Below are 8195 nucleotides of genomic sequence, written 5' to 3'. Positions count from 1 at the left end.
TGGGACAAATGTCAATCTAGAGATACTTCTTAGAATTGGCTTAATTTTGAAAATTCTAAACCCAGCCCTAGGGGAAGATGCTTGGCACCTGCCCTAGGCCCCTCTCCCTCTATCTGTCCCTGGGATGTTGGTGCACCCCAGAATTCCTTCACTGGCCCTCCTTTCTTCTCACTCTGCCCTCTCCCTCTGTGGTTGCACCTGCCCCTTCAGGTTCACCCACATGGCCATGACCCCAGGTACCCTTCTGAGCACCAGAGCTGCGTGCCCCATGACCTGCCAAGGATTCATTTACCTTCAGCCATCCCCAGGCCCCTCCACCTCAGCTCCCACCCTTCCTGCGCCGTGCCTCAGTGAGCTCTGTACCCACCCCAAAACCTGTGGTCCCCACAGCAAATCCCATCAGATCACTCCCCAGCTCAAAGGCCCTCCCACGTTCCTCCCTACCTTTGGGGTGAAACACCCTGTCTTCAGCACAGATATGGGGCCTAAATGCGAGGGCCCCCTGCCTCCCTCTCTTGCTCGACTACTGTCACTTGCCCAGACCCCATGCTTGCCGAGCTCTGTACACATCACCACCTCTTCCCACATCTCCAGCAGAGGCAGCCCCTCCTTCTTGGCCCACCGAGCCATGAAGTGGTACCTACTCGTGTTTTTTAATCCAGCTCAGCCTTCTCTGATGCGTGGGCCTTGCTAAGCACCAGCCTGCATGCCCCTGAAGGCCGCTGTGCTCCCCACTGACTTCACTACGGTTGTCATCCCTGCCCCCCACCCTGCCCCCGCAGCTTCCCCAGCCTGGCGCCTGGCACACGGCAGCTCGGGAGCTGTCCGTGAACTTCTTATACCTCTTGATGGTGTAATGCCTGACTCTTCATAACCCTAGTATCTAATTAACAGGGGCCCCCACTGCCCCCCTCTGGGAGCCACAGGCGCAGGGAGCAAGCGTGGAGGAGGAGAAGAGATCGGACATTGGAATTATACGTGCACTCCAGGTTTGGATTCTGGCTTTGCTGCTTTCCAGCTAGACGACTCTGGTCAGGTTCCTTAGATGGCTCAGTCTCTTTCCCTTTGGGAACACGGAGAAACAGCACTGACATCTGCCACTGTTGGATCACTGACCAGCGTGCAGAGGAGCCGACATAACATATGACACATAGTGGTGCACACATGGGGTCCCGAGTGTGAATGGATTGGTTTTTCCAGCTCATTAAAAAATAGCCTGGGGGCACCTGGGTGGCTCAGTCGATTAAGCCTCTGACTCTTGGTTTTGGCTCGTGTCATGATCTCAGGGTCGTGGGATTGAGCCCTGTGTTCTCTCTCTGCCCCTCCCTCTGTTTGTGTGCACGCTCTCTCTCAATGAATAAATGAAAGAAAGAAAGAAAGAAAGAAAGAAAGAAAGAAAGAAAGAGAAAGAAAGAAAAGAAAGAAAGAAAAAGAGGGAGAGTGGGAGGGAAGGAAAGGAGGAAGAGAAAGAAAGAAAGAAAGAAAGAAAGAAAGAAAGAAAGAAAGAAAGAAAGAAAGAAAAGAAAGAGAGAGAGAAAAAGAAAGGAACCAGCCCAGCCCAGGAATTTGGAGGTTTGGGATTTTAGGTCTGGCTCTTCCGTGGCTGACCACTGTGGCTCTCTTTACCTTGTGGAGAAACTGCTCAAGAATAAGAAACAAATGTGTTTATGGGTTTTCCTGAAACTCTGGGGCTTCTGAGTCTGTGCCCTGAGATCTTCCAGAACGGGTTAAGTTGTACTGGCTCAAGAGACTCCCAGGTAGTGATTCTTCCACAAAACCAGCATTTTGCCCCAGTCTAACCACGGCAGTAGGTAGAAATTGTTTGGTAACATTTGTTTGTTTGTTTGTTTGTTTGTTTGTTTGTGAAGCTTAGACCCAGAGCTGCTAGTCTGCTGGAAATTGTGGGCATCTGAGCTTTACAAACACAATGCCCGATATTTTCTTTTTCTTTTTATTTTTTTTTCAGGATTTTATTTATTTGACAGAGAGAGACAGCGAGAGAGGGTACACAAGCAAGGGGAGTGTGAGAGGGAGAAGCAGGCTTCCCGCAGAGCAGGGAGCCCGATGCGGGGCTCGATCCCAGGACCCTGGGATCATGACCTGAGCTGAAGGCAGACGCTTAATGACTGAGCCACCCAGGCGCCCCTGGACATTTTCTTTTTAAACGACTTCAAACCACTTATGAATGCATAGGGTCCTGCCCCCAGAAAATACGTAGCCCTTGAGCTGATAATGTAATTTTTTTCTAAAAATGCAGAATGATCACAAGCAAGGAATCCTGCCAGCAATTACTGTTAGAGGGTTCTTATCGCTTCACGTGAGACTGGAATTATGGTTCACAACCGGGGCGCCCGGGTGGCTCAGTTGTTAAGCATCTGCCTTTGGCTCAGGTCATGGTCTCAGGGTCCTGGGATTGAGCCCTGAGTCTGGCCCCCTGCTCAGGGGGAGTCTGCTTCTCCCTCTGCTGCTTGCCCTGCTTGTGCTCTCTCTCCTTCTCACTCTCTCTAAAATAAATAAATAAAATCTTAGAAAAATAGAAGTATGGTAGACAACCTCCAAAGGTTAATTGGTTTAAAACCAATAGCTCCACACAGCAAGTTAATTTAACAGTAACTTCTGCAACTAATTCATACGGGTGGGATCACAGAGAAGACTTGTTACTTAAAATCAGGCAGACTTCTCTATGGCCAGAGGAAGCAACCAGAAACATCTGCTCTGAAAACCTGCCAGGCCAACAATCCTCGGCCTTGCTTTAAGGTAGTGGTGCTCAAATTTTGGCATGCTTTAAATGTCTTTTTTAAAAAGATTTATTTATTTATTTTGGTGGTGGAGAAGGGGCAGAGGGAGAGGGAGAGAGAGTCTTAAGCAGACTCTGAGCTGAGTGCAGAGCCTGACGCAGGGCTCGATCTCCGGACTCTGAGATCAGGACCTGAGCCGGAACCAAGAGTCTGTTGCTTACCCGACTGTGCCACCCAGACGCCACTGGCATGCTTTAGAGACACCTTCTAAAAATGCAGAGTGCTGGTCTCCACTCCCAGAGTTTCTGATCTAGAATGGTTGGTGTGGGGCCTGAGAATTTGCATTTCCAACAAATTCACAGGTGCTGCTGATGCTGCTGGTCTGGGGACCCCCACTTGTGCTGCTGGTCCGGGACCCCCACTTGGTGACCTATCAGAATCACCTAGAGAGCTTTAAAAAAGTACTGATGGTCGGATCCCCTCCCTCCAAAGACTGTGATGTCCTGGCTCTGGGTTCCTTTCTGGCATAAAGCTTCCTGGGTGATCCGGATTTGTAGCCAAGCTTGAGACCCGCTGGGCTATGGAACGTTAGGAAACTGATCAATCTTTCATGCTGCAAGCTGCCAGGGAGAATTTGATCAGAAGAGAAATGGTTTCATAAAATAGTTTTCAAATCTCATTTGTTTTTTAGATTTTCTTGTTTGGTCTTATACGTCCCTGCTATAATCTGAAGAGGAGATGCAGAGAGAAATTCTCAAATCTTCACTATAAGCCCAGCTGCCTCCCGCCTAACTCACACTGGCACCTTAATGATGTGGAGGCTGCCGGAGCCTCCCGCCAGACCCGAAAAGTCAAGTTCATTAACTGCCTTTCAAGTAACGACTCTGAATTTTTAAAGAAAAACAATCTCCTTACTTTACACTGAATTTATTGTATTGCTTTTGTGAAATGCCCTCTGTGCCCCCAAGGGCTGCCTGCTGGGTCACGCGGTGTTCTGTGTAATGAGTCTCAAAATGAGTTTGGCAATGCTCTCTTAATAGTCAGCATGGTGTAAAGGAACTCAATCTGCATGTCAGCTGGGGGTTGATGTCCCATTCTCTATGTTCACTTCCATTAGAAAACCAACGCACTGCCCACTGGCGACTGTTTCAGACCCCTGGACTCACACGGATTTGAAGAGCATCGCAGCCAGCAATCTTCACTTACAGGAAACTGGGCTCCGAAGAGTTGAGCTGACCTGCCCAAGGTCATGTCTCTTATCAAAAATACATCTAAAATTTAATCTTGTACCATGAACTCACATTTTATTAGTACAGAAAAAGAAGTTCTCAGGACCTTGCAGAAAGGAGACAGATTCTATATTTAAGGTCAAAGGAACGGAGGACCTGGCCATTTATATCAGGTAAAACCAGGTCTATCCAAATGAGGACTGGCTTGGGACCCAAAGATGCCATCAGAAGATCCCGCCTCCCCACCGGGGAGAGCCACCACTTTTTGTAGCTTGCACAGTGACAGGGGGGCTGGGGGAGGGAGAATTGGCAGGAACTAGGGAGGTCCAACTCTAAACACAACCAGTTTCATGCCCAGCCCATGCTGAACATTCTCAAACTGGCCTTATTGGGCCTGGAAAGAGGGGGCTTCTAGAAGTGTCTACTTTGGAGGGGATTTGAGACTCCTCGTGCAGAATTGTCCCCAGTCAAGGTTAGTACAATTGTCTTTTTTCTTCAAAGCTCACAGCTGCGAATGTATACCAACTGGGTCTCCAGCACCCTGGGATTCTGGAAGGCCCTCAGCTGCACCCAGACGAGAAGGGGGCAGTGAGTGATGTCACACTGTTCTGGCATACACCACCCCTTTTGCATTTCTCCCACATGTTCTGGCTGCGTGGCCTGTCAGCACTGATAACGGCCTGGAAGCTTTTAGAACAGATTTCCTGGCCCTGCCACCTTTCCTTCTTTCTTAAGCATTTACTGAGCAACCAAGGCTTTTGTGGGCTGACTCCATCCAAACTTCTGCTGCGAGGGTTAGATGCTGGGGGGTTGCGGGGGGAGGTGAGGAGGAGGAGAGGAGGGGGAGTGTCCAATTCAGAGCTCAGAGATCTGAGTTCCAGGCCTGGCTCGGGCCTAGATAAAACACAGGGCTCCCCCGGGCCTCAGTTTACTTATCTTGGTAAACAGGCATAACGTTCCTACCATCTTAACAGCATTCCTTAAGCATTTCCTCAACGAGCATCCAGTCTTGAAATCATCATTAGGTTTTACTTGCTTCAGGAAGAAGAATTAGGGTAAAACCAATTATGGATTAGCCTAATTTTCGTGAATATGATCTTATCGAGTCAAGAATTCTGCAGGCATATTTTCCCTGGAAGCAACTGTCAATTATTCTCATCTTGATCTCAACAAATTCTGGAGACATACTTACCTCCAAGCAGAAAAAAAAGCCAACAGGGACCCCCCCAGACCCTTCTGGGTTGTGAAGGATGGGAACGTGAACCAGTGAGCTGGTGAGAGGGACCCAGCCAAACTCAATATGGGGAAAGGGACGAACATTTTGGCGGGGAGAATGGACCGAAGGATTCCCAGACTCTGGAGGGCATCTGAAGCCACACAGGAGGGTAGATGGATTATCACCTTCAGCAAATTAAATAAAATTGAGAAGCCTCGGTTTTCTTATCCAAACACTGGGCATAATGGAATCTCCCCCAACTATACCACAGGGTTCTGTGAAGCGTGGAACAAACCCACAACTTTGCGATCTCTAAATTTTGCAGCTCTCTCTTCGAGAGAGTCATGACCCCCATGTTTGCTTGTCAAAATTCCACTGGTCCTCCAATGCCTGGTCCTATGCTGATCTGGGTGAGAATGCCCCTCTCCACCCCCCCCCCCTTTGATCACATGGCGCCTTGTCTATACCACTCATATTCTAAATTGTATCTCAGTAATGTGTAGACTTGTCTGGGCGTTTCCTTCCAGAAGCTCAGGAAGGTCAGAAACTAATATGCTCACCTTGTCCCCACTCCAGCACCCAGAATCATCCCATGAGTGATTGCTGAAATAAACAGGGATGCAAAGTATTAGAGTCAACACAACTACAACGTGATTGTCGGTGCGGATAACCAAGAAAGTATAATACGCTCATGAAAGAAATTGGTGGGTAGCCAAGTGAAAACCTTTTTCAATATAGTATGTTTTTATATAATAAAATGTGAATTATTTACATTTATTTTATTAGTATTATTTATGTTATATATTAAAATTGATATCATTAACATTGTTACATGGGTATCCACAACCTACTTATTCCTAAAGAGGTTTAAGGTAGTCAGTAATTGTAGATAGTATGGCTGAATTTTTATCCCTTCGCCTCCCCTCCTAATAACCCGTACCCTGCTTTCCCTTTCTTTTTTCCATAGTACTTAAAACCTGCTAATATAATGTGGTTTTCTTATTATGTCCATTGCTTACTCTTTGTATTCTCCACCAAAACGCAAGCTTTGGAGGGCAGGGATGTTTGCATGGGCTCTTCTGCCTGTATCTCAAGGACTAGAAGAGTATCTGGCATATGTTAGGAGCGCCATAAATATTCATAGGACGCAGGCATGCATGCATGAATGAATACATGTCCCACTCAACTACCAGAAAGCCCCGAACCACCAGCTCTACCGTCAGAGATTTAGGATGACAAGACTGAGTCCCTCTGATGTCTTCCCAGCGTACTTTATTTTCAAAAACAATCCACTTTCTCAGAATCTGTCCAAAGCCAGACCTCCTGGGGTTAGTCTTCAAAGGGAGAACACCTTCCTCAGACCCGTCCTTGGCTCACGTCTGATGAGTATATGAAATGGACCACAGAAGCAGGTTTTGGCCCCCTCCTTAGCAATCCATAGATCAGAGCCAAGGTGCTTTCTGGCAAGTCACCACATAGGAATTTAAACAGCTGTGCGATCACAGCAAAGCTTCCCGCCACCGGGAACGTAATTGACAGCAGTGCTTACTGACCAGAACCTTCCTTAATGGAACTAGACGCTCCTTTTTAACCTAAATGTGGACTCAAAACAAACAGTTCACATACAGCGGTTTAAAAAATCCAGGCGGGGACACTGTAACAGGTGATAGATCCCGAACAGACACACGGCCAAAACGAGGTCAACTTTCTTCCAGAAGTTCTGCATTTTCCCCAGTTACTACAGTCAAGATCAGATACCATCAATGTTCTCCACGTCCCACGCCTCTTCCCCAGGGAGATGCCATGGCCCAAGCACCTTCCAGGTCAAAAAATTAAGAAGTACCCTTTGAGGCTGGGTGTACCTGCGAGTATAACCCGAGCTGGAGGGAGGTCTTTGAAATCGAGTGGGGACTGGGATCGTGGGCGGTTTTTAGTCTTCCGTGGGTGCTTTGAAATTGTTCCCAAGTTTTCTACAAGAATGACTGAGACTTCATAAAAATGGGGAAAAGCGGTTGTTATTTGGTGGTGAGACAGTTTCCTACGCGTGCGTGTCTAGGTGCAGGGGGGCAGAGGGAGAGGAGGCTTGGGCCGCGTCCTCCATCCCGTCCCATCTACCTCCCGGTGCGGGGGTCGCGGCGCTTCCGGCCCCCGGGGGCTGAGACCCGGTCCCTGGGGCCCCCATCAGGGTGGCCCGACTGGGGCGCCGGCGCGCGGGCCGAGGAGCCGGGAGGCGGGAGCCTGGACTTACCGGGTCCGGGGCGCCGAGGCAGCCGGGTGCGCAGCGGGTCCGCCAGGTCGCGCGCAGGACACCGACAGCCGAGCCCCAGGCGGCGCGCTCCCCGGCGGGCGGCGCAGGCGGCCGGGCGGGGCCTCCCGGAGCCCGCGGGCGCCCCGCCCCGTCCCCGCGCGTCCTGGCAGAGCCCCAGCCCCCGACCCACCCCAGAGCAGCCCCGGCCCTCCCCGCCCTCCGCTGCCCGCGTCCCCTGCCGAGCGCCTCGGATCGCACGGTGTAGGCTCAGGGCCGGCAGAGCGTCCGTATTACTACAATTGCCTGCCAGCCAGCCGGACAGACGGACAGACAGATCTACCTACCTTCCTGCGGGAGTTTGCAGTGGGCAGGCTAGAAGCAAGAGAAAGGCATTCCGGGAGACCCCCACCCTCGGCCGAGAGCCAGCCCAAACGTCCCTTCCAACGGCTCCAAACAATAACTCAAAGGCGCTCACAACCCCAGCAGACTCCTAGCCAGCAGTGTCCGCGCATCTGTGCGCCGGAATCAGGCAGCACCTACTGGCTGGGGGTCCGGCTCCGAGCTGGAGGGACAGCTGTGCACCGGCCAGGTGCGGTCCGGCCCGCCGGAGCCAGTCGCTAGAGCCACCCACGCCTCGAAGGGGCACTCCAAAGTCCTGGGGCGGTGGGACCGGCCGCGGGGGACAAACCGTTGCACAAGGGCCCTGCCAGCAAATGTCACAGCCGCTGCCCACGAGCGTGGGAGGCGAGAATGGGCCTGGGCCA

At 50.7% G+C, this 8195-nt stretch overlaps 1 protein-coding gene across 2 annotated transcripts in view; it reads right to left on the bottom strand.

The window, feature by feature from the left end:
• Positions 1–7528, bottom strand: part of KCNE1 (potassium voltage-gated channel subfamily E regulatory subunit 1) — an 11126-nt gene extending 3598 nt beyond the window's left edge. The window contains exons 1-2 of one of the 2 annotated variants that reach the window (XM_040621682.1): positions 7432–7518; positions 5744–5786 (exon numbers count right to left, since the gene is read on the bottom strand). The gene's annotated coding sequence lies outside the window, so the exon portion shown is untranslated. Of the gene's footprint in view, positions 1–5743; positions 5787–7431 lie in introns of both variants that reach the window. The other variant, XM_040621681.1, reaches the window with a different exon arrangement.
• Positions 7529–8195: the final 667 nt, after the last annotated feature.

Source organism: Ursus maritimus, unplaced genomic scaffold (assembly GCF_017311325.1).
Source record: "Ursus maritimus isolate PB19 unplaced genomic scaffold, ASM1731132v1 scaffold_4, whole genome shotgun sequence".
NCBI lineage: Eukaryota > Metazoa > Chordata > Mammalia > Carnivora > Ursidae > Ursus > Ursus maritimus.
This window is presented reverse-complemented; position numbering and strand designations above follow the sequence as displayed.